At 36.5% G+C, this 27774-nt stretch overlaps 1 protein-coding gene across 4 annotated transcripts in view; it reads left to right on the forward strand.

Annotated features, from left to right (window-relative positions):
- The window catches only part of mtgo (miles to go), an 813614-nt gene that overhangs the window by 616587 nt on the left and 169253 nt on the right, over positions 1-27774 (forward strand). The window lies entirely within an intron of this gene.

A 27774-nucleotide genomic window follows, 5' to 3' on the forward strand; every position in this document is an offset into this window, starting at 1 on the left:
AAGCATGATACCTGTAATAGTTATCAGAGAGAGATGGACGTATTTCATCAAGCGTACCGTGCCCTCTACGTAAAGTTCTTGGTTGAAGATGCTTTCAAGAGAAGTCAACCTGCACGAACTCTGTTTCTTCGATACCTTACTACTAATTGTGAGATAAGCATAATATTTGTCATAGTACTGCATCCTTCGTCAAGTACATGTGCAAGAATTTATTCCGGGGAGGGATCCAGATTCAACATGAAGGTAAATTATATTAAAATTTGTAAAATTAGACTAAATTTACAGAAAAACGGGATTTCGGGGGGCGAGGCATTCGGACCCCCAGAACCCACATCCTGCATACGTTCCTGTCCCTAATATATATACGTAAATCTTAAGTCTTGTTGGAAACCTTTGAGCGTGAAAACTAATCAGATATTAAAATAGTATGATAAAATTTGACAGGTTGTGGAACAAACAGGAGATACTAATACTATTTTGTGAATTGTTTGTGTCAGAGTGTAGTATCACTGAGTGGTTTCTTTGTTTCTATGCTAGTGGCTAATATGTTTTTGTTAACTTGGATAGACATGGGCCGTTTGTATTTTGACCTGTATGTTTCCTCTGCACCATTAAAAACATTGTGATAATCTCTTATGCATTTCCTATACTGATAAATGGGCGTTTTGTGCCTATCACGCAAATTCCTACTTTAAATTGTTTTGCACCGTAGAGTAATCACAGTATTTTCAGTACTTCAAGAAAACAATTTTTTTCGGTTATAATGGCTCAGTGTTCCGTTTGTCAATGTCTATGAAATCTACGCGCTGCTCTTCTGCTTAAGCAGTATACCAGTGTATATAACAATCTCTGACTTAAATCTGAAGAGACGTTTTCTTGTGAGAAGGTAATATTTAGGAATGTTGCCATGTGGGCATTAAGATCCTGAATGAAGTCAAATAATTACTTCCTGCATTTTTTGCGCCAGATAAGTAATACTTGTAACAAAGGAGTCTGGTATGAGGTATGGACATATACAAGCTTGTAATAGTAAGAATTTTTAATGACATTGAATGGAACCTTTTGTTTAGCATACAGCAAATGTTTTGTACAGACTAAAACAGGCAAATGTTAATAGTGTGAGGAAACAAGTTAATCGTAGCAAAACATTACTAACTCGCGTGGTTAAGAATCGAATCATTGAACCTTTGTACCAGAGATATGTTCTCCACTGACTTATTTCCTTCCAAAATAAGATTGCAGATCGATGTAACGGTACTTGAAGTATGTTCTTGTTTGCTTCATTGTTTGAGTAAACTCTGACCTTCCTTACTTAATATTTTTAGCAAATCCTTTTCATTCAGTTATTATCTGTGAGGCTTTCAAATGTCATTTTAATTTCTTTTGTCTGCTGGTTGTTTTTGATTCTGATAATTCGCTGATGTTATATGCTATGCTTTGCTTTGTGGTTTTATTTCATCATGACCTCCTATATTCTTTTGGATTTTATCTCTCCTAGTATTCCCGGCTGGCATGTTCAAGCGACCTAAGACATTAGATTGGCGATCACAAGACTTGGCTGTCGCGAATTCGGATCACAATCAGGGCGTAGGTGCTATTTTGTCATTTCCCTATTATCATTTGTTTCTTTAATCTAAAGCCAGAACCGTGTACGTAAATCTCAATGATATATTTCTTGTTGTATAATCTCGCTTCATTTCTGTTCTTTACTTATTTTGTTTGAACTTCCAGATATCGTAATTCAGGAGAGCAAGAACAGTCCCATTTAGTCTCTCAACAATTTTCTATTTACACAGAATAACATGGTATTGTAAGTAATGTTAAAGCTCTATAGTCAGGATTCTAATATTATTATTATTATTTAGACCAGCGTTTCCCAACCTTTTTCAACTTGCGGCACACTACGGGTGTAACTTGGATTCTCGCGGCACACTTATTGATATTATTATTTGTAAATATAAAAAACAGTGATTTTTTTTCTCTGATTACTGATCTCTTTCGCACAGAGAAGAAAGCTTGATCACTGGGTTTTCCCCCGTGGTAAATCATTATGCTTATTTTTCATTCTAATTTGAAAACAGAAAACAATTGATATGAAATATTGGACTCAGGTTTTTAAAAATACGCTTTCTTTTTCAAAAACTGTATCCAACCTTTTACTTAGAAGGAAGATCACTAAATAATGAACGAACAAACAAATCTCTTTTACTCTTTAAACACAAATGTAAAATAGGTAATTTGTGGAAAGGATTGAATGATATTTTAAATTTTCAAGTTACGAAATAGTCTGCAACAATAAAGAAGCAATAATGGTCATAACAATAATAAATACTTTTTTCAACATTAGAAATGTACAGAAAAGTAACACGGTATGAAACTTAAAATTGTAAATTTCTAGTAGAGGTTCATAGTAATGTGCAATACAAATATACATTTTCCCCTACGTTTTGCAATTTGATGCTATAGAATTAATAATTTTGTTTCGATTTCCTCGCGGCACACCAGCGGCCCATTCACGGCACACCAGTGTGCCGCGGCACAGCGGTTGGGAAACGCTGATTTAGACAATAGTTTGTCTCTCTAGATTTCTTTTTTTCTTTCATAGTAATCGATATCCGATAGTAGAGTAACCGTCTACTGGCCAGCTGGACGGACCGAGTTCAATTCCCGGTGGAAATAAGACCGTATAATTTACTTCAAGATTTCCCTTCCCTCCCTCATTAGAGTTCATTTTCGATAATCTATTAGGAAAGTCATTGTCTTGGGTGTAAGAGAAGCTCTCGTTAGGTTTTCCATTGAATTTTCAGAATGACAACAATTAACGACATCAAAACTAGAAAGTCAAAGGGATAATAGTATGGATGTACCACCAAATTGAGTCGAAATGGAAATAATTAATTTCCTGTTAATGTTGGACTTTGCTTAAGACCTATATAGTCTCAGATTTTTTTTCCTTCTCCATGATTTTTGATGAAGCGCAATCTATCGAAAACTATCCCGTGGGGGGCGAACTCATGGGAAAGGTTTCGTTATTTAATCCCCCTTTTCTTGAGCAAGATATTAGGGAGAAATAAGCATTTGCTTTTTTTTTTTTTTTTTTTTAATCACACTCGTCCTAAAAGGAAATAAAATTAAGTTTTCGATCCCCTCCTCTCCTTGAAATTCTGCGTACGCTGTTTATCCCATGTTATGAAGACTAAACTGGCAGTGAATTTACTGTGTCCACTCTTCGGTTCGTTGAAGCTTTGTTTACGACTCATGTAGCCTCAATGCTGAAGAAAGGCAACTGGATGTGGATTGTTGATGAGAGACTTATAAATTAATTTGTTTGAGTGGAGGCTTCTAGCATTGAATCTAAATGTGCTCTCAGTTGGAAAGATACAGGGTGTCCGAGAAGTCCTTCCCTGATTACAGAAATTGATAACTCAGGCTAGAAATATGAAACCGGTGTTGAATTGTTTACAAACTATAAAAGTTTTGGTCACATCAGTACACTTCCACATGAGCACCCTTGGTATCACGTAGCACATCTAGGCGATATTCAATTTCCATCCACACATTAGCCAACATCACTGGAGGGATCGATGCAACGACTGTGGTTATTCGTTGCTGCAGGGTTTCAAGATCTGGTACACGTGTTCGGTAGACCTCATCCTTGACATAACTCCATAAAAAGAAGTCTAATGGGGTTATGTCAGGAGAGCGTGGAGGCCAAGCTGTTGGTCCATCACGACCAATCCATCGCCCAGGAAATGTCCTATCGAGATAGGCACGGACGTCCAAAAATTTGAGACTTGGTAAAACAGAACAAACCTAACACGGACAAAAATTTTTATAGTTTGTAAGAAATTCAACACCAGTTTCATATTTCTATCTTATTTCTAGCCTGAGTTATCAATTTCTGTAATCAGGGAAGGACTTCTCGGACACCTTGTATGTCGTGTTATTTAAACAGTAAGCAAGTAATTGATATCGTGCTCTTTGAAAGGAAAGTAACGCGCGTATATTTCCCCACGGGAAGATAGATGCTAGGTTTTGATCTCGTGTTTAACAGTAATTTGCATTTCAATTAGAGTGCCAACACTTTCTGACATTGGAGCAGGATTTATAAGGTGACAAACGTTGCATTATCATTGGTACTTCTTAGATGGAGGCGAATTTAACGTTTTAACATGAATTGGGTGGACGGCATATCTTGCATAAATTTAAACTGCTAAGTGCTGCTTTCGGGTTCATGAATCAAACGTACAGCGTTGTTAGACCTACATTTTTGGAGGTCTTGGTGAGTCCTAAAACAATGTGGATTGACAAGATGTTTGCTTTCTGATGTGCCGTTATTCTTATGTATGAACGTGACGTCATGCAGTTCTAGCTGCACCCAGGAATTTCCCCTAATTATGTATGGAAAAGTAGTACTGGCCTAACGGGATGTGAATTTCGAGTAAATGGTGTAGGTAGACGCTAATTGCAAGCAAGATTTTTCAGGTGGATGTGAACTTTGTATGGAGACGACGCATTCTCTAGATATCACTGCTGTTATTAAAGACTTTTCTCTCCTCCTAAAATTGCATATATATGATTTAACTTATTGATTCTAGTATTTTGCATATAGAAAACCGATATGTAGGTTAAATTTTATTGTGATCAATCTGACTAATTGATTCATTTGTCATTTGATGATGATTATGTTTAATTACATGAGTAGATAGGTAGCTTTCGTACAATTACCGTACTTCAGAAGTATTTGTCAATGCTCACAGTGGAGAATTTGGGACACACATTTAGAACTTCTCTCCGTGCTTTATCACTTTTGTATTAAGAAGTATGAATTCCAGCAATTTCCTATAGTAAAAGTTTTTTTTTTATGTATCGATACATTGAAATGTCGAAACCGATTTATTTTTGGATAAATTGTATTCAGAGCTGTTACCTGTACTAGGAGAGGGGACCAAAAAGTAATGCACTTTTTCCTGCTAAAAACTTAATATATTGGTCAAACCAATTCATCAAATAAAACTATGTCTTGCTTGTTTTCGACATTAAGACAAAAGCGCTTTAGACATTTCTTCCATCTTGGCGCTGGTTTTAGTAGGCCTATATCTTACTTAGAAAGTTTTTTTTTTTTTTTTTGAGCGTATAATAATTTGCTATTGGCGAAGTGGCGTTTAGCCAAATCCAGACCTTTATCGTTCAATGCGTTCCTTGAGACCTGTAGGAGCGAGGTGCAGATTGTATGGTGGAGCATCTAACTAAATTGAACAGTCTCAGTAGCTAAATTGAGCATGATTCAACTGTTGTCCTTAAATACTTTGACATTTAAAGTATATCTATTGGGGCACTTTTCACGAAGAGCTACAAGCGTGGTCATAGGCTTTGACAGTCACGTATTCACAGTGCTCTTATATTTGCGAAACTCTGCTAAGAGATTTCCTTGCGAGTCCCAGAACACTGCCAGTAGAACTTTTTAGTAGATTACATAACACTGAATTTCGCGGGTGTCGAGGAATATTTATATGTTTGTAACATACTGGACTTCTTTGTTTCGAGGGGGCGCGGTGGCTCAGTGGTAGAGCGTTCACCTCTGGTGCTTGGGGTCCCGGGTTCGATCCCAGCCCCCGCCAAGTGAACTTTGTGGTGGACAAACACCGTGCTCGTGGGTTTTCTCGGGGTACTCCCGTTTCCTCCCACTTTCTTCATTCCACCATTTCACTCATCTCTCATTATCACCGTCTCCTTTAGCCTAACCGGCATAACCGTGGGACGTAAAACTCAAAGATTTCATTTCATTTCATTTTTCTTTGTTTCGTAGGTGTAGAGAGACCTCAGGACTCGTCGTCACTCCTTATTATACCATGATTTTCTGTCCCTTTGGTTCCTGTAAGTTTTTAAACACCATCGCAAGACTTTATGAAAGACCAATTTGTCATGCATAATATTGTATGTGATATCCTCCATCTGAGATTGTTTTTGCGGTTAATCTATTCAGCATTATCTCGCGACAAATACATTTTCTGCCTAGGTGAGAATTTAACTCTGGCGTCGACATAAAACTAGCTCTCAAATAACTTCCAACCTGTTATTTTTACCTTGCAAACAGAAAAGATTAGTTTTCGTTAGTTACCGATTTCTTCTCGTATAATTTACTCAGCGTTACAGTTAATAATTACCTCCTGTTTCAGTTGACTGTCAAGAAAAACATATCGTACCGTAGTCAACCGGCTCTACGTAGCTAATATTCGGCTGAAAGCCCGTTTCTCGTCCATGGAAATCGTTCTAGTTACCCTTCTCCCGAAGCAAATTTGTTAAACATTTCCTTGAATGATGTTTATCAAAGTCCGTCAGGTTAAATTGGTTGCTCAGTCCCAAAGAGAATAGATCCACTGCATTTGATGAAACCATTAATCAAAAGAGTTCAAGTATTAATGGATCGTTCGCTGTTGCTCATCTTTACAAAATAACGCTGAGTGTAGCGACAGGTAGCCTATATCCATTCTTAGATTACAATGAAAGCCTTGATACGATTTTTCGTTTTGTAGCTTTTGGTTTAAGTAAATTTAATATTTCGTAATTCACACTTTATATAATAGACCACCCATTAGTTTTGTTACTGTATTACATGACGAACTCCAGCTTCTCTGTCTACGACAATTCGTTAGTGGCCTAGTGGCTGACGTGAGTGCTTCCTGGTACATGGTCCCGCGTTCAATTCCCGATGTTAATATTTACCCCAGAAACAAACCCAATTTATGGATTAAACATTAGATCTCGTCTCATATATAGTCGGTTAGGATTATCCAGGAGATCAGAATTTGTTCTTTCTTGTCTCGAAAAGGTATCTTGAAAGTTATATATCATCTAGGAAACAGAGAAACAGGTATATCTGTTTCTGTTGAAAAAGATTTCTCACCCACGTAGGCAGCCCTATTGTTCATATTGAAAAGAAACATTAAATTTCAGTCAACTAGTCTGTGACACCAGTGGCGTACGCAAGGTTGCTTTCTGGGTTTTAACCCCCTTCCATTTCCTTGAACCAGATATTACGAGAAGGATCTTGCATCGTTTGGCCTAATCCTCGTTTCGCCTAACCAATTATCTGACACTTTTATGACAGATAAAAGATAAGCTTTATTCCCGCCATTTTAGGCGAAATAAGGATACTCGTTTGGCCTAATCCTAGTTTTGCCTAAAATGGTGGACTATAGAAAAAATCGCGGAGATAAAACTGGAGGGAAATTTTTCGAAAAAAAATTTCTACTATGTGAAGAACTGAGAAATACAAATTAGTTCTCCCATAACTAATTTGTAATAGGACTATTTGCTTTCGGAAAAGTGTTTCGACAATTGTACCGGATTTCATTCCAGTTTCAACGCATGTTTGTAACTGTTAATGCATTACAAGGGATACTATTGTGATTCTATTGTAATTACAAATCGTATTAAATTTGTAGCTATTTCGAGCTACATCTGACAAAAGATCCGTAAATTTGCTCATAACTTAACAATGGACAACTGTGATTGAAATGAGTGATTTGTGACAAATCGCTCTGCTGACAAATTGCTCTTTGGATAATTTCACAATTCAAACATCTCAATGTGTTACTGACAAAGAAAGAAGAAAAATATATTTCATTTCTTATTATTACTTTTGAAATTATAACTTTTGAGTTGAATTTCCACTCGTTTCACACACTACCGGGAATGTCCATAGCATAAGTCTCTGAGATGTACAGTGAGACTGAAATCCGGGCTTCTCGGTGGTTGTTTCAGCAGGAAGAAGTTGAATGCTCCTCGAAACAGATGGTGGGCAACCGGGATCTGTTACGAGGGTGGTTGTCCTGCTGGTACACTCCATTTCCACTCGTATGACAGAAATAAAGTTATAGTTGACTCTGGTGATCTTCGTACTTCGATACAATACGGGTGAATAGTAGGTACCAAAGGTCCAAAACATTACTTACAGAAAAACACTCTATAAATCAACATGGTCTCCGTTATTTTGTACAATTCCAACCTGACATGATTTCGTTGGGCTGGCACCAAATTATAGATCACTATCGGCGTGATGAGATTGAAAACGAGATTCATCTCACCAGGGTTTGCTGGTTTAAACCAGCTGTTAAAAATAAATAAATAAATAAATAAATAAAACTAGTTTAAAGCAAAACACGAAAAATGTTCGTAAAAGTGTAAGTGTTCGTAAAATCTTGATGAACACACACTTATGGGTTATTTCACGTTTCACTGGGTTATACGTTTCACTCCCGTATATTATTCGTATTATATTCAGACCTAAATTTCCCATTCATTACTCAAAAAGGTTATACTACAAAAGCAACTTTTGTATTTTTTTTATAAGTTTATGAATGCTTCTTTTGTGATTTTTTAATGGTTTGTTATTATTGTTATGCAATTTCAATCAAAGAAAAATTCTAAATATTGTTTCGTTCTAATAATGTTTACTATTGATAAAATACATCGAAATGCTGTAGTTTTGTGGGGAGAAGGGTTCATACAAATCCCACGAAAACCATTTATTGAAATCAGAAATATCTTTGGTATTTATTTATGTATAAATAGGTCAGAGCCAAAGTGGACTCAAATAATTTGTATCTTTATTCACTTTTCTTACTGATATGCAAATTAAGTCTATTTCTTCTTCTTCTCGTTGTATTTCTTTAACTTGGACTAATATAAGTCGTAATGAACTAACTTGGACTAAATTAGTTCTTCTGTACTCTGCAGCATTTTGAAATTGTTTATATGTAATTCTGTATAATGGTTTCACTTGTGCAACTGGTTATCTTTTTATCCTTCTGAAATGACTCTTGACAGTTACATTAACAAGTACCTAAAGATCAGCACAACGTATTTTTACCAGGAGTCCTTCATGAGTGAGTCGGCAGACATATCGCATTTGTGGTCAAATAGTCCCGGTTTCGAGTTCAAATGGAGGACAATTTCTCTCGGATGTAAGGCGAGAAGCGGTTTGATTCCGCTTTAAGCTTATGTGACCTCTTCCAGCATAACCCGGTTGTTGCACAATAACCCAAGATGAAACAAACTTATTTCTCTATATATGTGATATAAATACATACAGCAAATTATTTAAACAAAAAACCTGGTTCAAACCCAAAAACTACCGGGTTTAAACAAAAAAAAAAGGTTTATTGTTTTGTTTTTTAAACCATGGTTTTTGCCAACCCTGCATCGCACCATGCTACTCGTTTCTTTGGTCCAGTCACAGCATTCTGTTGCCAGTGTAAAACATTAACGGTAGTGACATATAATGACAAGTAGTAACCTCGTGGGTTATCGGCTTCTGAAGTCCATACGATGAAGCGAACGTTGTCTACTAACTATCTGGCTGAACCCCTTATTCAGTTGGGTGTCCGTCTTGGCTAAGGTTTACTGGTGTTCGGTGCAGTGAGCAAAGTTATGAAAACATTTACAGTACCGGACATAAGTATTCATACAGCACCTGTGCCAGAATTAACAATGCATTGACAGGCAAATGGTGAATGAGAGAGTTATGTCTCCAACACAGACATGTCCCTGCAGTTGGAAGAGTAGACACAACACGAATTCGTGGAAATATCCTTACTATGGAATGTACAAATAAAGGAAATGCGTGGGCAGAGCGATATTTGCCTGGACATATCTATTCGTACACCGCAGAATAATACTAGACAAGTACCATCAAATCACTAGTGCTAGCAGGCAGAGACTAGATAGTCATTACTGAGATGCTCGAAGTGTCAGGTGAAGTGTGAGGTGGTGTTCGCTGTAACCTAGAAAGAGATAATGGGACGGAAAAGGAAAGAAACCACACCTGAGGAAAGGAGACTGATTCTATCACTGTTTCAGAAGATCAAATCGTATTCACAAATCGCAGAAATAGTGGACAGAAGTCGTTCGACTGTACAGTGTATAGTAGAACGATATAAAGGGAAAACAATATACATAAACAGTGAAACGGTGGGTCGTCCACAAAAGCTCACTACGAGGGAAACACGGGTAGTGTTGAGAATTATGAAGAAAACCCCGAAAGTGTCATCGTCAGCGATAGCGGCCTATGTACATGAACACTTCAGGAAACAAGTGTCCTCACGAACTATTCGGCGACTTTTCAATCGAGCTGGGTACAGAGCGCGGGTGCCGACACGAAAACCATTCATCAATAAGAAAAACAGGAAATGGCGCTTAACGTTTGTTCAGGAGCATGTAAGTAAAACTACAGGCTTTTGGGATAAGGTATTGTTTACAGATGAAAGTAAATTTAATATTTTCCACAATGATGGCAGAATTTTAGTATGGAGAAGTCTCAATACTGAGCTTTAGGTTCAGAATATACAAGTAACAGTTAAGCATGGTGGTGGAGGGGTGATGTTCTGGGGCTGTATGTCTACCGCGGGCGTTGGAGAGCTTGTATTTATTGACGGAACGATGGATAAATATGTATATTTAGACATCCTAAAACGAAATTTGCAGAAGAGTGTGGATAAATTGGATCTTGGACAAGATTATTACTTCCAACAGGACAACGACCCAAATATACCGCCGAGCTTGTGCGTATGTGGTTACTATGTCACTCGCCTCATACCCTGAAAACCCCAGCGCAGTCCCCGAACCTGAACCCCATTAAACATTTGTGAAGTGAATTGGAAACGCGCATACGAAAACATGAAATAACTAATAAAACTAGACTGAAAGAGATACTTTTGCAAGAGTGGCAGAATATTACACGTGAAACCATTACGTCTCTTGTTCATTCAATGCTCAACAGATTGAGGGAGGTTATTCGAAAGCGAGGCATGCATACGAAGTATTAAGGCAAGATATTTATGGTTTGTCATTCATATCCAGAGAACTTTTCGTTAGCTGTACGAATACTTATGTCCAGCACACAGTGCATATTGTTTGTTTCTTTTCATTGTTGTAGCAAATGAATCTATGTTTTGTTTTATGTTTATTTTGTGCATATTCTTTGCTAAATGAAGCATATGTCTTGCACAACACATGCGTCTAATTATTTACCTAATGGCAGAAATATGTGTCTTCAACGTTTGCACTGTACGAATACTTATGACCATGACTGTATACCTTGTTCTCTTACATGTGAGTTTCTTTTACATTGTTAAATTACTGTAGATTTCCAGATTATGCAGATTCAATATTGAAACCGGAAATATATCTATAACTTACGGCAGGAATAGAGTGATAATGTGAGACATGCAACCTGTTTATCGGAAACTGAATTCGCATCAAAAACGATTTCTCATCTCTTACGATTTTAAATATTTAGGAATCAATATTGAAACCGAAAGTTGTACTAGTTCTTACTTGAATAGAAGACTCAAACTGAGATGAAATATATTCTTAAGATTTGGAATCCATACCATAAATCGTTTGGATCGTTAGAGAACGTGTCGATATATATGCGATATATGAGTAGGCCAATGGCAAAACCCGTTAAATTCACTTTAAAAAAAAATGAGATAGTGGTTGCTCTGGAAACCTTAGTTGGAAAGCTATTATTTCCAAACAGTATTCAGTAGAAAAAGCCATTTTAACTAGTTGAAAATTGAGATTGAAATATGTGTCAATTACCAAAACTTGTTAAATCCATCATGACAACAGATGCAAAACCAGTTAAATTCCTCTTCCATATTCAGTTTCATAAACTGTTAAATCCCAAATCTGCAAATAACCTCATGAGAAAAGCAGAATCAAACCCGGTTAATTCCATATTTCAAACAATTTGAGGTTTCGTACTGTATAGGATTATCTGAATTTAGTTTAGTATATGAGTTTATGAGTTCAGATTAAACTATATGAGTTTGGTAATCTGAATATTTATTGCAACTCTTCGTAAATCATTCGAAATTTTATTTGGCAGAATTTGAAGCGTGCGCTTTCATTTTTTTTTTTTATTTTTGGACTGAAAATTAAAAAAAAAAATGAAAATGAAATATTTAGTTTTAAGTCTCACGGTTATGCCGGTCAGGCTAAAGGAGACGGTGGTGATGAGAAATGAATGAAATGGTGGAATGAAGAAAGTGGGAGAAACGGAAGAACCCCGAGAAAACCCACGAGCACGGTGTATGTCCACCACAAAGTCCACACGGCGCGAGCTGGGATCGAACCAGGAACCCCAAGCACCGGAGGTGAACGCTCTACTACTGAATCACCGCGCACCCTGGACTGAAAATGAAGACACTATATGTCTTAACCTAACTGTTCGTGAAACTTTTCTGTGCTTATATTCTTTTCTCTAATAATTACTAGACAAATGCACGCAAAATCGAAAGAAAACGATACTCTAGGCAGCGATGATCATAATTTTGTTATCAGACAACACCAAAATTGTCTAGAAAACGTACAAGACACATGAAAAACTGGAAACGAAATGTAGCCTAAAAGACAAGGTGAGTGGACTATCCTATGCTTAAAAGTCGTTTGTTTTGTATTTCAGGGTAACTCTTTACTTTGAACAGAACTTTGTTGGATTAGGTTCTTCTCTAAACAGTCTCTTCAGCTTCAGCAGAACTTCTTTCTTGAAATGTCTCGTGTCAATTATCATTCAAAATTTTAACATGCTTCAGGTACAACATGTTTTTTTTTAAAAAATTGCCACTTATTTACCATTTCTGATTCTCTTTCTGCCGCTGTTTTGCTCACACTCAACATTTGCACATTTGGTTTGCTATATTTCAAATTCATATATTGGGATAATTGGCAAATTAATATTCACCCTATGTTAGTCCATAAAAAGTTACAAACTCTTCCAAAATATAGTCATTCAGTTTAGAAATGTATACAGATAGGTATAATTAACTCCGCTTGTAGTTACGAAGGGTTTGACGATTGAAAGCAGCTCAAAGCTCACGTTTTACAAAGAGGTTTTTGAGGAATAGAAAACCGAGAAAATGGTGATGCACCAGAGGACGACGACGATATGGATTTCCATTTAGTAGATGATGATGGAGAGGAGGTTACATAACTCAATTTTTTGCACATTTGAGTCCATTGTTTTCAATTTAGAACAAAATTAATGTAGCATTTATGTATCCATATTCATTTGTGCCAATCTTGTGCAATGTATAGTTGATAATACATTCCCCCCCTTCCCCAATATTTTTGTAGGCATAATACTGATTTCTGACTCTGGCTCTCTTTCTTTTTGATAGGTTTTGTATCTTGAGCCTCAACAAAAATGGCCGCTAGTCCAGATGCAAAAGCTGTTATTTCCATTTACATACGCAAAACCTGTTAAATCCAAACTATTTTCTTCAATAACGCAATTCACAGACTAATGTGATTATACAGCTTTCCACAGACCAACACTCACATTATTCTTAATTGTTTAATATTCTCTAGTTTCTAATGCTATTTTACAATTATGACGTGTTTAAACAGTTTTTATCAATTTGTCACAAATTTTAAAATGTGAATTTAACAGGTTTTGCTATTCGCTTACTTATATATATTCGTATATATCCATCGTCCTAGTAAATACATAAACAAGTTTTGGTAATCCTAACTCCTCGAAAATAGTTAATATAATATTAATCTATATATTTTGCATTTCTTAATTCTTTATATACTAGGGAATTTTCTCTTATATAATTTCCCTGTGTTGAATTTGCACGGTTTTTTCTTATTGTCCGCCATTTTAGGCGTAACGAGGATTAGGCCAAACGAGGATCCTTTTTTCGCCTAAAATGGCGGACACAAATCTTATCATTTATCTGTCATAAAAGTGTCAGATAATTGGTTAGGCGAAACGAGGATTAGGCCAAACGTGGCGACACGTACGAGAAGTAAACATTTACCATACTAAGACAGGTATACAAAAATTCTGAAACGATATAAACTTTGAAAGCGTGAATACCCTCGTGATGAAATTCTGTGTACACCACTGATACGTAGTCATTGCTTTCTAAATAAGAGGCACGGTGGCTTATTGGTGGAGTGCTCACCTCTGGTGCATGGGGTCCCTGGTTCGATTCCCGGCTAGGTAAGTTTGTGGTGGACAACATCTTGTCCGTGGGTTTTCGCAGGGTATTCCCATTTCCTCCCACATTCTACTTCCATCGTTTCTTCCATCATCATTCACTTCGTAATCCGTCTCACTCAGCCTAAAGAGTATAATCGTTTGGGACGTTAAACTTAAAGATTTAATTTCATTTTTTGTTCTCCAAATAGTACTACTTGGTACATATGGAATCATGGTGCCCAAATACTCATTTCACATAGTTATAGTACATATATCGAATTAAATCTTAATTTAACTAATACCAGGATGACTGAGGCGCAGAATGCATTTTTGACGCTGTAGAGCTTGATGTGTTAGTTAATCAAAATATCTATAAGAATCTAACCATTCTAGTACATTGATCTCTGCCAAAGTCTGACGTGGGGTTATGCAGGGGGGCCTGATGGTAGAGTGGTTACCGCTGGTTCGTGGGATCCCTGGCCAAGTAAGTTTGTGATGGACAAATAGTGTTGGTTGGATTTCTCGGTACTCCCACTTTCTTATTCTACCAGTTCTTCCATCATTCACTTGCTTTTAATTTTCGTCTTCCTTAGCCTAAAAGGAATAATTCTGGGACGTTAAACTAAAATATTTCATTTTTGGGGTGGGTTATGCATTGTTTTGCTATACCGACGGTGGTTCTTGCATCGTAATCGGGGGGGTTTCAATTCGTATCCCTTGCTGGCCTTCCTGAATTTTTCTGTTTGACCAAGCGGATGTCAGGATATAATTAGATACAAGCTTTGCGATGTTTCATTTTGTTTTGGTGGTGTTGGTATTGCTGCTGCTGTTTTTTTTTTTTTTTTTGTGTGTGTGTGTGTGTGTGTGTAAAAATTGGTGTTATAGAAAATAAGTAAATCAGTGAATAGGAGTATTCTTCTGAAATGAAATGAAATCTGTGAGTTTTACGTCCACGGTTATGCCGGTTAGGCTAAAGGAGACGACGATGATGAGTAATGAGTGAAATGGTGAAATGAAGAAAGTGGGAGGGAACGGGAGAACTCCGAGAAAACCCACGCACACGGTTTTTGTCCACCATAAAGTTCACTTGGCGGGGGCGGATCGAACCTGGGACCCCAAGCACCAGAGGTGAACGCTCTACTACTGAGCCACCGCGGCCCCAGGAGTATTGTTCTGTCACTCCGTTTAGTGACTAAGTAACAGTTTCAGATTTTTAAAAGAATATTTCAAGAGCTTCGTTTATCCTTTAAACTATTGTTATTAATTTAGAAGGATAGCAGTCATATAGGGTGAATCTTATGTAGACAGTGAATATGATGCAGACGGTTGGCTCTTACGAAGATGCATTCACAAATCGTCCTTGTGTCATTCTATCCCTATTGGTTGAGACAAGGTCGCCGTCTTAGTGCTTGTGTGGAATGTTGGGTGTGCACGGTCCGTATTTTGGAGTACCAAGGATCATTTGTAGCGAGTTCTGTTAGGAATGAAGTAGCTTAGGTATCTAAATAAGCCATTTAATTATATTACTTCTATCATTAAAGGAAAATATTTTTGCGAGGATCCTTTCCAGTCTGTTTAGCTGTAAATACACCTAAGAAAGGCATATTATATTAGAAACTAGTAACGAGATGGATAATTTTTAAAGTCAGTCAGTCTCCTTTTTAAAGATGTCTAGATGGGGTGAGAAAAAACTGTCAGAATAGCTGGCCCTTGGGTCTGAACCCGGGATGTCTCAACTGAAGCGTGAATGCTAATCATTTACTTACTCTGTATCATAGTTTTCGTAAAGAAGATAGTTTCAAACGATAGGACCATTCATGCAATAGTTATGGATGCTGACACGTTTCTTCTAATATTAAATACAGTGATAGTTGATTTTTATTTTATATTAGACAAATCAATTTTTTGTCTAAACTCTGGTGGTTGAAGTATGAAGTGCATTTTCTATGTGTTATCCACTAGACAATAATATATATTTTTCTAATTATCGTAATGTTGCGAAAATAGGATAGTAAAGTAAGAAAGATGATATGCAAATTTTGCAAATGCAAACAAACTTTTATATAGTTGCATAGTGTTTAAAAATTTGCACTGTTTGCATGTCTATGGCTATTCCTAATATTTCTACATTAGACTTCGGTATTTTTCAAAATATAAATTATATTTTAGGTCATTGTGTTTTGAGTACTTTGTTGTAATATTTTTCATTATTATTATTACATAGCTTCTGCAATTTTGCTCTGGAATTCTATATACATTTGAAAGGAAGTTCTATTTACTTCCATTCTTTAGTGTTACAAAATAGTGAGAAAATTAAGCGAATTTACATCTTAGTAGTGCTAAACTGCTGTCAGATGCTGTCTCGTTTTCCTAGTTTCTGAGGAAAACACCATAGCAAAAGGATAAAATACCTTTCGAACGAGCTTCATCGGTAATTACTTGAAAGCTCTGGGGGGCACAGGGTAGAGCGCTTACCTCTGGTGCGTGGGATCCCTGGTTCAGTCCTCTGCCAAGTAAGTTAATGGTGGACAACATCCTGTCAGTCGTTTTTCTCAGGGTACTCCTCTTTCCTCCACATTATCATTCCACCAGTTCATCATTCACTTGTCTTAACCATCCTTCTCTATTAAGCTAAGAGGCTTAATCGCGGGATAAGCTGGGAGATATTTCATTTTTCGTTTGAAGCTTCTTTCTGCGATTTTTTTTTTTTTTTTTTTTTTTTTTTTTTTTTAAGTTTCTTGTATATGTTCCTTTTAATGTAGAAATTAGCCCTCCTTGGTCTAACCAGGATATACATCTCAGGGGCTGGTAAGAACACGAGAAACGTCAGTATGGTGTAGAAAGCTAGTGGTTGTGTATCATCTTACCCAATCAAAGTAATTATCAATTTGCATCGTTATAAAATCAGTTAACTATTTTTGTAGTGTTAATTTTTGCGGTGTAAGATTTCGTTCCTGCCTCAGATGATGGGAATGTTATGTTTTAATTCGCAGCACAGTGTGTATTTAAATGATTTTTTTTCTTTTTCGGAATTCATAATCTGTATTTCACTAAAGACATTTTGTCGTGTACACAAACATGTTTAATCCCTCACCGCTGGCCTAGTGGTCATAGTCCCAGGTTCGATTTTCTGCGGGAGACCATTGAATACATTACGGTTGTTCGATGTCTAACCATAAATTTAGGTCTGCGCCTCCTGTAGCCTCGGTGCTGAAAAGGAACGCTGAACTTCAATAAACAAAGTAAGAATATGTCTAAATTGGAAAATAAACTCAGGAACAAATAATGATTTCGCGCATCCGGCCGTTCTTTTTGAAGAAAATAGTACTAAGTTTTAGCATACTTTGTATATTATTGCTGTATATTTTACCAGTCATTAGTTTTACAATTTTTTGAACTTATTTCATCGCGTCATTCGTTGCTTTTATTGCGACTTAAAAACGTGAAGCATTTTCTGTTGTTTCCTCTGGAGTTGTTGATCTTTGTAGATTCGCAAACCGTTATTGACCTGTAAACCTTACCTCAACGAGTAGAAAAATACTCAGAGGTCCATGCCATTAAAGAGAACAGGGAAGCCGACGGATATTTGTTGATTACAGACCACCGCATCGAGAGTGGAGAACGAGAGAGAGAGAGAGAGAGAGAGAGAGAGAGAGGAGGGCGACTGAGTACAAAATTAGCAAACCAGTTTCTTGCATTGCTTAGTGTGTTTGAGATTCTTTTGAGAGTAATAATGATAAGTTAGTACAAATAAATTGATCGCCAGTCTCTTGCAATATATATATATATATATATATATATATATATATATATATATATATATATATATATATAATACAGGACTGTATATAATACTGGATATGGACATTCCTCTTCCATTTGTCGTTAGTAAATCTTAACGTTTACAGTGCAAATATCGGCAGTCCTGTTAGCAACTCATTCCCATAAAACGGATACCGTGAACGGTAAAAATAGCGTTTTAACTACATGTTTTGTGAATTGTTGGAAGTGTAAGAAGTATCATTGTAATTTGACACGAAATATGCAATTAAAGTTTTGAGTGAAGACTAAATTGAAAAATATATATATACAGTAGAAGCCTGATATAGAGCAGTTGCTGGGGCGCATGCTTTACTCCCGCTTATAACCTTACCACGGTATATTGAAATATGACAGTAGATGTGACAAAAATCGATCCCGTGAAGATGGAGGAAGGAATCATTTGTCCAGTAATAAAGTACAGTGGTAAAATTGCACTACAGAATCGCTCTTTGAAGAGTTTTTGCTGCATTGATTCTCAAAGTGATAATTCTATTAAAAAAAAAAAAAAAAAAAAAAAAAAAAAACGGTATATTTTATTGGCGGAAGATACTTTGCCCTGCATTATATTCGAATCCGCGGTATTCAAATCGCGTTATTTCGGACTTGTGTAATTTCACTACACGTTTCAATTAAGACTTTATAATCTCACGTTCGTCCAGTTTATACAAGATAGTGAAGAATTAAACAAAAGTGAGCCGCATAATATGTGCATAATGCTATTACATGTTGTCAGGGCCTTTCCTATAGTGGAAAAAATTCGGTGCCGAACAATTATGACATCATAAACTGCCTCGAATTTTTGGTCTAGAAGAAAGTGTTTCCTAACCTATTAGTTTATCTAATAACATTTTGTAGGTGCTACCTGGGTCACTTTTACGCTTGTAATGTTCTTCATTGTCTTACTCAAGTTGAAATAAAACTGAGGTGATGTTAGTAAAAACTTAGATAATAGCAAGTAATTTCTTATTCCTTAGTGTGGCCTGAAATATGATTTAGGTGTTGCTTGAATGAAGACATCCGGAACGAAGTATCCAGAACTTCAACTTACGTTACCCAAGATCAGAAATGGAAGGGTACTTTGTCAGAATAAATTTGGATATAACTTTAAACCGAATCTAAACTTAAAACTCGGGGATTAAATCCAACTGAGAGACGGTTTTGACCATCTACACGAATTTTTAGTTTAATGATGTGTTGTTAGCACGTCGATTCACAACGGTGTTTTTACATTTTAGACCGAAGTTCACCGACTTTTCAAGTAGCTGTATAGTGCCCTCCGGAAAGTAAACTCGAGATTACATAGGTTAGTTCGAAAGCTACATGTATTTTCTACAGACATTATATTAGAAATTCATACAAATATATTTAAAATGCCTTTCTTACTCAAGGACATGAAGTTCGCAAGATTGCAATCATATGTAAAGTTTATTTCTTATAGAAATGAATTGTATTTCGATAAACTCTTAACGTCAAGAGTGAATACCACAATAATGGAGTGAATTCCTGCTACCTCCGTTGTCTGTCTGTCTGGAATGTGGTTAATGCTTGAATTTGAATATTATCGCCACTGACTTACTTTTACAGAATGATGCAAGAAGAGAGGAAAGTGGCAAGTGACTGTGTAAGAGGGAGGAGTAAAACAGAGAGAGCGAGGAAGGAATTTTAAAGTTCAACTACTTTTAGGACAGGTGAATGTCTGCTGAGTGTTAAGTGCGCGTTCCTGCGTGACGACGCGGAAATATTCATAATATTGCTGTCCTCGTCGAGCTTAACCATTAGGCAAGGTGACTTTCCCTCAGGTATCGCAAAAGGGTTCTATTTGTATCGTCTCTCATCGCGTAAGTTTTTTTTAGTGTACTTCATTGAGGTGTACTACCTATTCAAGGAGCTTAGATTGAGAGAGCTTTTGTTGGAACATGGAGACACGTACTATGTGCTTCCAAACGAATAAACAGTTTTCCCTTCACCGGAAGCAACTGTATACGTCGATTATGGTGGCATCAGTGCTTTACCTTTTTATTAAATTACTAGCTGAACCTGCGCTCTCTACACAGCGCATCATTCACATATGAGCATGAATCTTCTTGTTATTCCTCACATCTGTACATGTCCCTTTACAGACACAAGTGAAAGAAGTCTTGATTTAAAAAAAAAAAAAACGGCAAGAGATACCATAATGGGGAGATTTTTTGATTATTTTTCAATATCTCTCACCCTTTGCAAGATTTGAGCCTACTTCCGGTTGGAGTTTTAATTAATGTATGATTAGTGTTTTCTTCTTGTATGCAGTATGTAACAAGCAAATACATTACACACTCAATTAGTTATAATGTCAGTGATATATGGTGTTCATTGAGCAAAACACTCCAAACAATAAAGATTTAACTTAGAGTGGAGAAATGGTTATCCTTGGTTTTTCATTCTAATTTCACCATAAAACAAACGCCTGAGGGATATACAACCCCTATATACAATTATGTGGTGTTGGAATGTATAATGCGTAGGGTATAATGCTTTACCTTTATATATATATATATTATTTCAACACTTGCAGTGTAGCCGTAAAAATGTAATAAAGAAATAATGACCATGTTTTTTTTTAAATATTCAGTTAGACTGGACAATCTACGCAAAATTTGCAATCGATCAGTGAAAACGTGATCTTTCTAGAACCTGTAGTTTCCGAGATCTCATTGTCGGAAGACTGGCCACAAACCTATACACGTTCACAAACGTATAGTTTAAAAGAACTCTAAAGATGGCAGAACAATTCAATTGCATTGAATTTGGGGAAGGTTTATTGAAATACAAAGGCTTTGAACAATAGTTTTAAAACATAAACTTTATTTAAAAAAAGATGTACGAGTTTTAATTTAATTAAAATACACACGCTTTAAAGTATTGTCTGTGTTAAACGTGAAATCACAAATAACCGTAAATCAAAGATTTGAAATCCAAAGTTAGAGGTTGGAGTTCAAGCGTTTTTATAGCTTTCGTAGCATTTTTAATAGATCGTAATTATTTTGAAGAAAGTCATTTTACCCGAGCTATAACTACCGAGAGGATTTTGAGGGAGTGGAGGAGTAAATCTATCGTTAATCCAGGAATTCAGGTATTGCTAGTATTTTCACTCACTGTTAAAAAAAAATAAAATAAAACCAAAGTTGGCATTTGAAAATACCTGATTGAGTGCTGGTGAATAGTTGAACATTCCTCGGTTGATACTCCAGTCTCATTACGTGAACGCATATCTTGACAGATTCTTTAAGAGTTAACCCTTTGTTTTATATATATATTAAGACTTACACTTTCAGATGTAAGCCCTAACAAGATTTTTCCTACCATGGGTGAAAATTGATTCAAGTGCAAAATGCATCATATGGAAGTCTGTTAAATAAATTAATATTTGAATTGAGACGTACTGTATGTCTTTCTAGAAGGCCAAAAATGGTAGTGATTGATAGACTTTACGCTCGCCCAGACAAGCCATATATTCTCGTTATATAACTAACCCTTCCATTCTTGTCCGTTTTGAACTCAAGATTTCCAAAGAGTTAGCATCGTTATTACTTCTGCATAGTGTAACCTGCCCGACAGTTGCGTCCCCTAATAGGGGATTTACACGAGCTGGTCAATGTGGCAAGTCAATCTCACCACATTCTATTTAGTTATGTCTCCAGTTCAGTGAACACATGTTTATTTTCCTCATATAGCAGTTTCTAAACGTTTATTCGAAGACTATTACTTATTTACTAACATGCATGCTATGATACAGTTTAAAAACTGAAAACAAAAAGAACGCGAAGTGGAAAATTCCGACAAAGACGTTCACAGCATTTGGAGTGCTGCAGAAGGAATTTGATATTCGCAGTTCGCGCTTGTAGCATTGATAAAAGGCTCAATCTTACACCATGTTTTTGACTATCTTTCTGTCATCCGTAGTCTTTCCAAATAACTGCACACTTTGTTACTATTGAAGATGATGAATTTACACTATAGAGCTATCATTGCCGAAATAATTTTTTCCATAGTACAGGTTTATTTCAGTTCTCTCCAAAATCGGAACACACACATGAGACAGTGATGATACGAGAAACTGTGAAATAGAATCATTAAAAACTTGTGGAACGTCCGTGACCATAATGAAAAGCATTGTATATATTTCACTAACTGTTGTATCGAAATGTCAGTTAGCTCAAACCTTGATTGATGAAACTGAACAATAACAGATAATAACGTGACAGTGTTTGTTGTAAGTCATAATTTGCTTCTGCCAGTGTTTGTTCCTGTAATTTCTTTGTGTCATATTATTCGCATTGTGTATCCTCCGAGGTGCATAATTGGATGTTGTTGAGAGACTGTTCCATTTTATTCAGTATTTTTTCACTATACTTTTCCCCCTCTGTTTTGATTTAAAAAAAAAAAAATGTTCCCTTCTCTTCCTAGAACGCTGAGGAAATTTGACACGCTGATCTATACCTTTCACTTGCATGCATTCACGTAAACGAATTAAAGAGTAATGTGTTGTTGCAAAGCTATTCTAGTTGACCTCATCTTTGGATGCATACTCACTCAAATACATGAAACCGGAAGTGTCAGTGTTGTTACAGACGCACGTGTCGAAAGAGAAAGTACTAATTCAGACCATTTTTACGTAGTTATGCATTCCGTTCTATGCAAGTGACAGCACTCACAAATCACTTGTTACATTTATCGTCAAATAACGAGCAGAATCTTTGACATGAAACATGGTGTTTAAATCCCAGGCAATATTAACATACACATCACGTATCTCTTCAGGTACATACGTCAAGAGAGATAGCGAGTTTCTAAATACGCAGCGAAGCAACTGATTTTTCGTGGAAGTATTGGAAGATCCTTCCCTTTTTCTGCTTTCACACCACCTGCCATCAATTAACTTATATGCTGCTGCGTATGTACTTCGGTGCGAGCAGTCTTAGGTTCGATTCCCGTTGGGGCACTTCGATCGAAAAAGTGTAAAAAACTTTCCCAGGCCAGCCATCATGAATGAAGTTTTTCCTCATTCACACCAGGGAAATGCCGGAATGGTACCTAACATATAAGTTCCAGACCGCTTCCTTCCTTCCTTTCCTTTCCCCGGATAATGTACTCGCCAACGGACGTCATCCCTCAAAACGTGACCGGCTAACATGGCCATAGATGCCGAAAGCCAAGAAATCGAACACCTAAATCCCAGCATATATAAGATATCAAGTATTTTTTGTCGTGTAATAAGTAGTAGTATATTTTTTCGTGAGCGGTGAGCCTCGAAAAGATTTTTTTTTTTTTAAATTTAACATTCTGTAGTTATGCATATAGACTAAAGAAACCACGTGATTAGTGAAAGTAAATTATTCTGAAAGAAATAGCGGAATGAGAATGTGGTAGCAAACAGGAGAATCCCTAGAAAACTCACGGGCACGATGCTGTGCACCACACTCACATGACATGGGATCGAACTAGGGACCTCTTTCACCAGAGGTGAGCGCTCTGCATACTTTTCTCCCTAAGATTTAAAATTTAAAGTTGATTCCCGGTAGTACCTTCTTTCATACCTTTAATGTTAAGCTTTTTGGGTAAACATTTCATTTTCGTTTATTTGTAATTATTTTTATAATTTTCTGATTGTCTTTCAAAGTCTGCTCCCACCCAGTGCCGTGCCATGAGGAGGGCGAGCGGGGCGATCGCCCTGGGTGCCGAAGTAAAGGGGTCGCAAAATTCGGGAAGAAAGAAAAGATATATATATATATATCTACAAAAATTGAAGAAGAAAGTCATAAAAAGTGCTCAAAATCACGAAAACAGAGGGTTTATTTTTGAAAAATTTCTTACGCTTCACGTCAACCATGGTGGTGCTTCGCGACTGTTTTGTCGACCTCACTCATGTACGGGGGCGGCATCGTATACTCTCGCCGCGGGCGCTGATTTTCCACGGTACGGCGCTGCTCCCACCTGAAGTATTTCGAATGGTTAGTAGATACGCTTTTGTTGAGCGTTTTCTGGATTTGATTCCCGGTGAGGGGTGTTGTCCTAGGACTATAGTAGCATTTCAGAAGCTCCTTGAACTAAAAAGCAGTGATCTCTTGTGTAGATTGTTGGAAATTGTGGCAGTGGAAGTAGATGCATTGATCGAGTCACCCAACTGAAAGCCATTTGGCCTATCATAAACTTTTTGTGGTGGAAATATAGGTTTTGGTTTATATCAAGGGAAAAGCAGAAGATTCCCTAACATAATCGAGTGCAGCTACTGGGCTAGTATTCAATATTTTGGCTTCATAAGATTTCTGGATTTTATTAAAAAGGACACTTTATTACTTCCAGTAGTACCTTATTTAATGACTATTGTATTTTGTGTGTGAATTCACTTAATTATTGTAGATTTAGTTAATGGAACACAGCATTTTTACAAATTCATTTGGGTTAAAACGTGTAGAGGGGGAAAGTTTTCTTTTGCATGTGACTGCGTTATGATGTTTACAGGTAGTTACAAGATGTTCCTTTGTTCATATGATATTCTGTTTCCCATATTGACGTGTCTTTTGGGTTTTTGAATCCGCGTGATGTGCACTTCCTGAAACGAATTGTCACATGCGACGAAAAGTTGTTTTTCCGAAATCCGAATGTGCAGAAACACTGGTTGAGCTAGAGCCAACTTCCAGAACCAGTCGTCAAACAGGGCCGTTTCGAGCATAAAGTCATGCTCTGTGTGTGGCGAAACTACGAAGAAATAATTTACTTTGAGTTCATTCCTAACTGTCATACCATAAATGCTGACTTCTTTCATACAGTTGTAAAGGATGTGTGCTGCACTACGCCAACAGTATCCTGGGTTGGTCAATTTAAAGCCCGTCCTGCTGTAGCAGGATATCGCAAAACCAGGCCCAGCTCGATAAACGCAACAAAAATTGCGCGAACTTCATGGCATCGAGCTGATGCCACACCAGGCATATAGTCCTGAGCTTGCACCTTTGTATTACTACATGTTTCCATCCATGGCGCACTTCCTGAAATCACGATGCTTCGCCAACCCGCAGGAAGTAAAAACAGTAGTGACTGACTTCTTTGCCCCTTATGGCCAAAGGGTCTGGTCAAGGAATTGGCAGAAAAGTGGCTCCAGAATCTCTTTTATTGTATCAGTTTAAAGTTTCAGAATATATGATATGCCATTTTTGTGCCAAAGTTACTCGAAAACAGTTGAGGATAATAGCACTTCAAAAACGTAGAAACTACTAAGAATTAGACTAATGAAACTTTGTCGTACAGTTCCCACTTCAGGAAACTACTTGTTTCTTTGCTGTGTTAATGTGGAGAATATGTCCATTTGAACTCGAAGTTCAATGTTACACACTTCCAGAGATTTAAGGGCTTACAAAATACAGTTTTTGTGAAAATAAATAGTATATATTATTTTTATCGCTGACCTTCAAAATACTTTGATATGTAGTGGACGTGTTTGTATAACTTACTTTTTAACAGCCAAACCACCCCAGGTAATCGAAGTAATTCATTCAGCTTAGTTTAGAATTCTTGATGGCTCAGTGAGTCATGAAAACTGCAGGTGTTTTGCTTGTGGGCATTCGCACTCTTTCATTCATAACAATTTGGCAATGTAAGGAAGGAAGATATCCGGAAGGTCATTTCACATTAAAAGGAAAGCAGCCACAAGTCACATATTTAAACGTAAGTGACTCTTTATGTTTAAAGTATTCTTCATCAACAAAGATACATTTAGGTAATGTAATTTTCTTGTTACCCAAATCATTGCACGAAGAGTTGGCCTTGGTATCTAAGAATTTAATGATTAATGGAGTTGAGAAATAGAACTTCTTTTTTGTACGAAAAAAGAAGTACCTGTATATGAAATATTCAGATTATACACTTCATTGTAGTTATTGTTAGGGCGGTAAAATTGAAAGTACACAAAGTAATGAGATAAATACTTCTTTTTTTCTTTCTTTCTTTATATAAGAAGAAAACGAACTAAGCGTCTACGCCTTTGCTTTCGTTTAAAGTTAATTACATCTGAATACATATATATACAGAGTGTTCCAAAACAACACCGACACCGTTTGGGAGGTGATTCCTGACATCAAGATAAGGCAAAAAGTATAGACCAACCTGAATGTACAAGTGCTTCCTTTCGGAGTTATAGGCTGCCGAAAACATGAAAAAATGAACTTTAAAGGTCCATAGCTCCAATATTATGAAACTTGCCGTAGTCGTGTCAAGACTTTACTTAGGAACTAATATGTACGCTATCCAAAAATACATGTTTCAGAATCGTTCGGTACTCACGCAACAATTTTTATAGAGGGAGTTTAATTACAGGTATATAATATAAAGTACTCACCAACTACCTCTATAAAAATTGTTGTGGAAGTACTGCAAGATTCTGTAACATGTATTTTTGGATAGCACACATATTAGTTTCTTTGTGAAGTCTGGACCCGACTGTGGTAGGTCCCATAATTTTGGAGCTATAGTCCTTAAAACTAATTTTTTCATGTTTTCGACTGCCTATAACTTCGAAAGGAAGCATATGTGCACCCAGATTGGTCTGTACTTTTTGTCTTATCTTGGTGTCAGGAATTTCCTCCCAAACGTTGTCGTTGTTGTATTGAAACACCCTGTATATATATATTTTCTCGATTCTGTACAATGTAGGTTGATTTATTTAACACTAGATTTATAGTTATATCCATTTCGTCAAGTTTGCAACTTCATAAAAAAAAAGATTTGGACAAGTATGTAAAATATATGATTTATAAAGAATAGCTGCCTGATATATCTTTATTAAATTTTTAAATGTTAAAACCGTAGAGCTCGTACGTTATTAAAGGCATAGGGCTGTGTGTGTGGTATCGTATTAATGTTAAGCAGATTTCCATTAGTCCACGTCTCATATAATCTCGGTGCAGAAAAGGGACGCTGAGCTCCAGCGAACCTAACCAACCGGATCCCTATAGTTACTACATGACGTAAAAATACGTCATTGACGTTTTGTGAAGTTAATAAAAAGGTAGTTGAGGAAAATTTAAACCACTAAATCAACTTAATAATTGTATAAAAATGTATGTAAGTAGTATTTATTGTGTGGGAGAGAGAGGCTATAGTCACAAAAGACATTAAATTTGACTATTTCATTTTTGTGGAAAACGTGTCAAGATTACTTAGAGGAGAGAAATAATTCATTTTATGGGTATCTATAAAAGACAGCAACAATAAACTAGATTCAAATGTACAAATTCTCCAAATTCAAATATTTTATTAATGTTTCATACAATGTATCCATTATTAGATGCTATGGTTAATTCAGAATTACATACTGAGCTTGTGTAACGTAGGGCTAATACATAATCATACTAGCTGAGAGTTAATTGGGTACTTGTTATTATTAAAGTGATTTGTACAGTGTTGCACAAAAATCAGTATTTAGTTACTGAATTTGGTCTGTATGCGCATACAGGTAAAATTGGTGGTGTTCGTGTTGAATTCAAAGCCCTTTACTTTCATCTTTTCGTGATAATACTTCTCAGAATCAATTTGGATAATTAAATTTGTAGAAACTCATCCATTTAGAATCGTAATAAAACCCATACAATATAGAGGATTTGCTTTACAAATCGTCTGTAGCTGCCTAATTACTTGGAAATAGGAAGTTTGAATGATCATGTACACAGAATTGTCCGCGCTAGTTAGGAGCAAAGAATTCTTACAACAGGTATAAGACCTAGGCTCGATTTTGTGTTATGCAATCAGTGATTTTCTGGTATATTATTTACATTGACACACAGCATGAACGGTGTGACAAAAGTAATGGAATTACTCTTCAACTGTAGGAAAGAAGAGTATAATTCTTAATTATTTAAAATGTAATCTTTCGATCTCTTTTTTGTTATATTACATGTATCATGACATTGTTGCATGTATGTTAC

Source organism: Thermobia domestica, chromosome 8 (genome assembly GCF_964235325.1).
Source record: "Thermobia domestica chromosome 8, izTheDome1.hap1.1, whole genome shotgun sequence".
NCBI lineage: Eukaryota > Metazoa > Arthropoda > Insecta > Zygentoma > Lepismatidae > Thermobia > Thermobia domestica.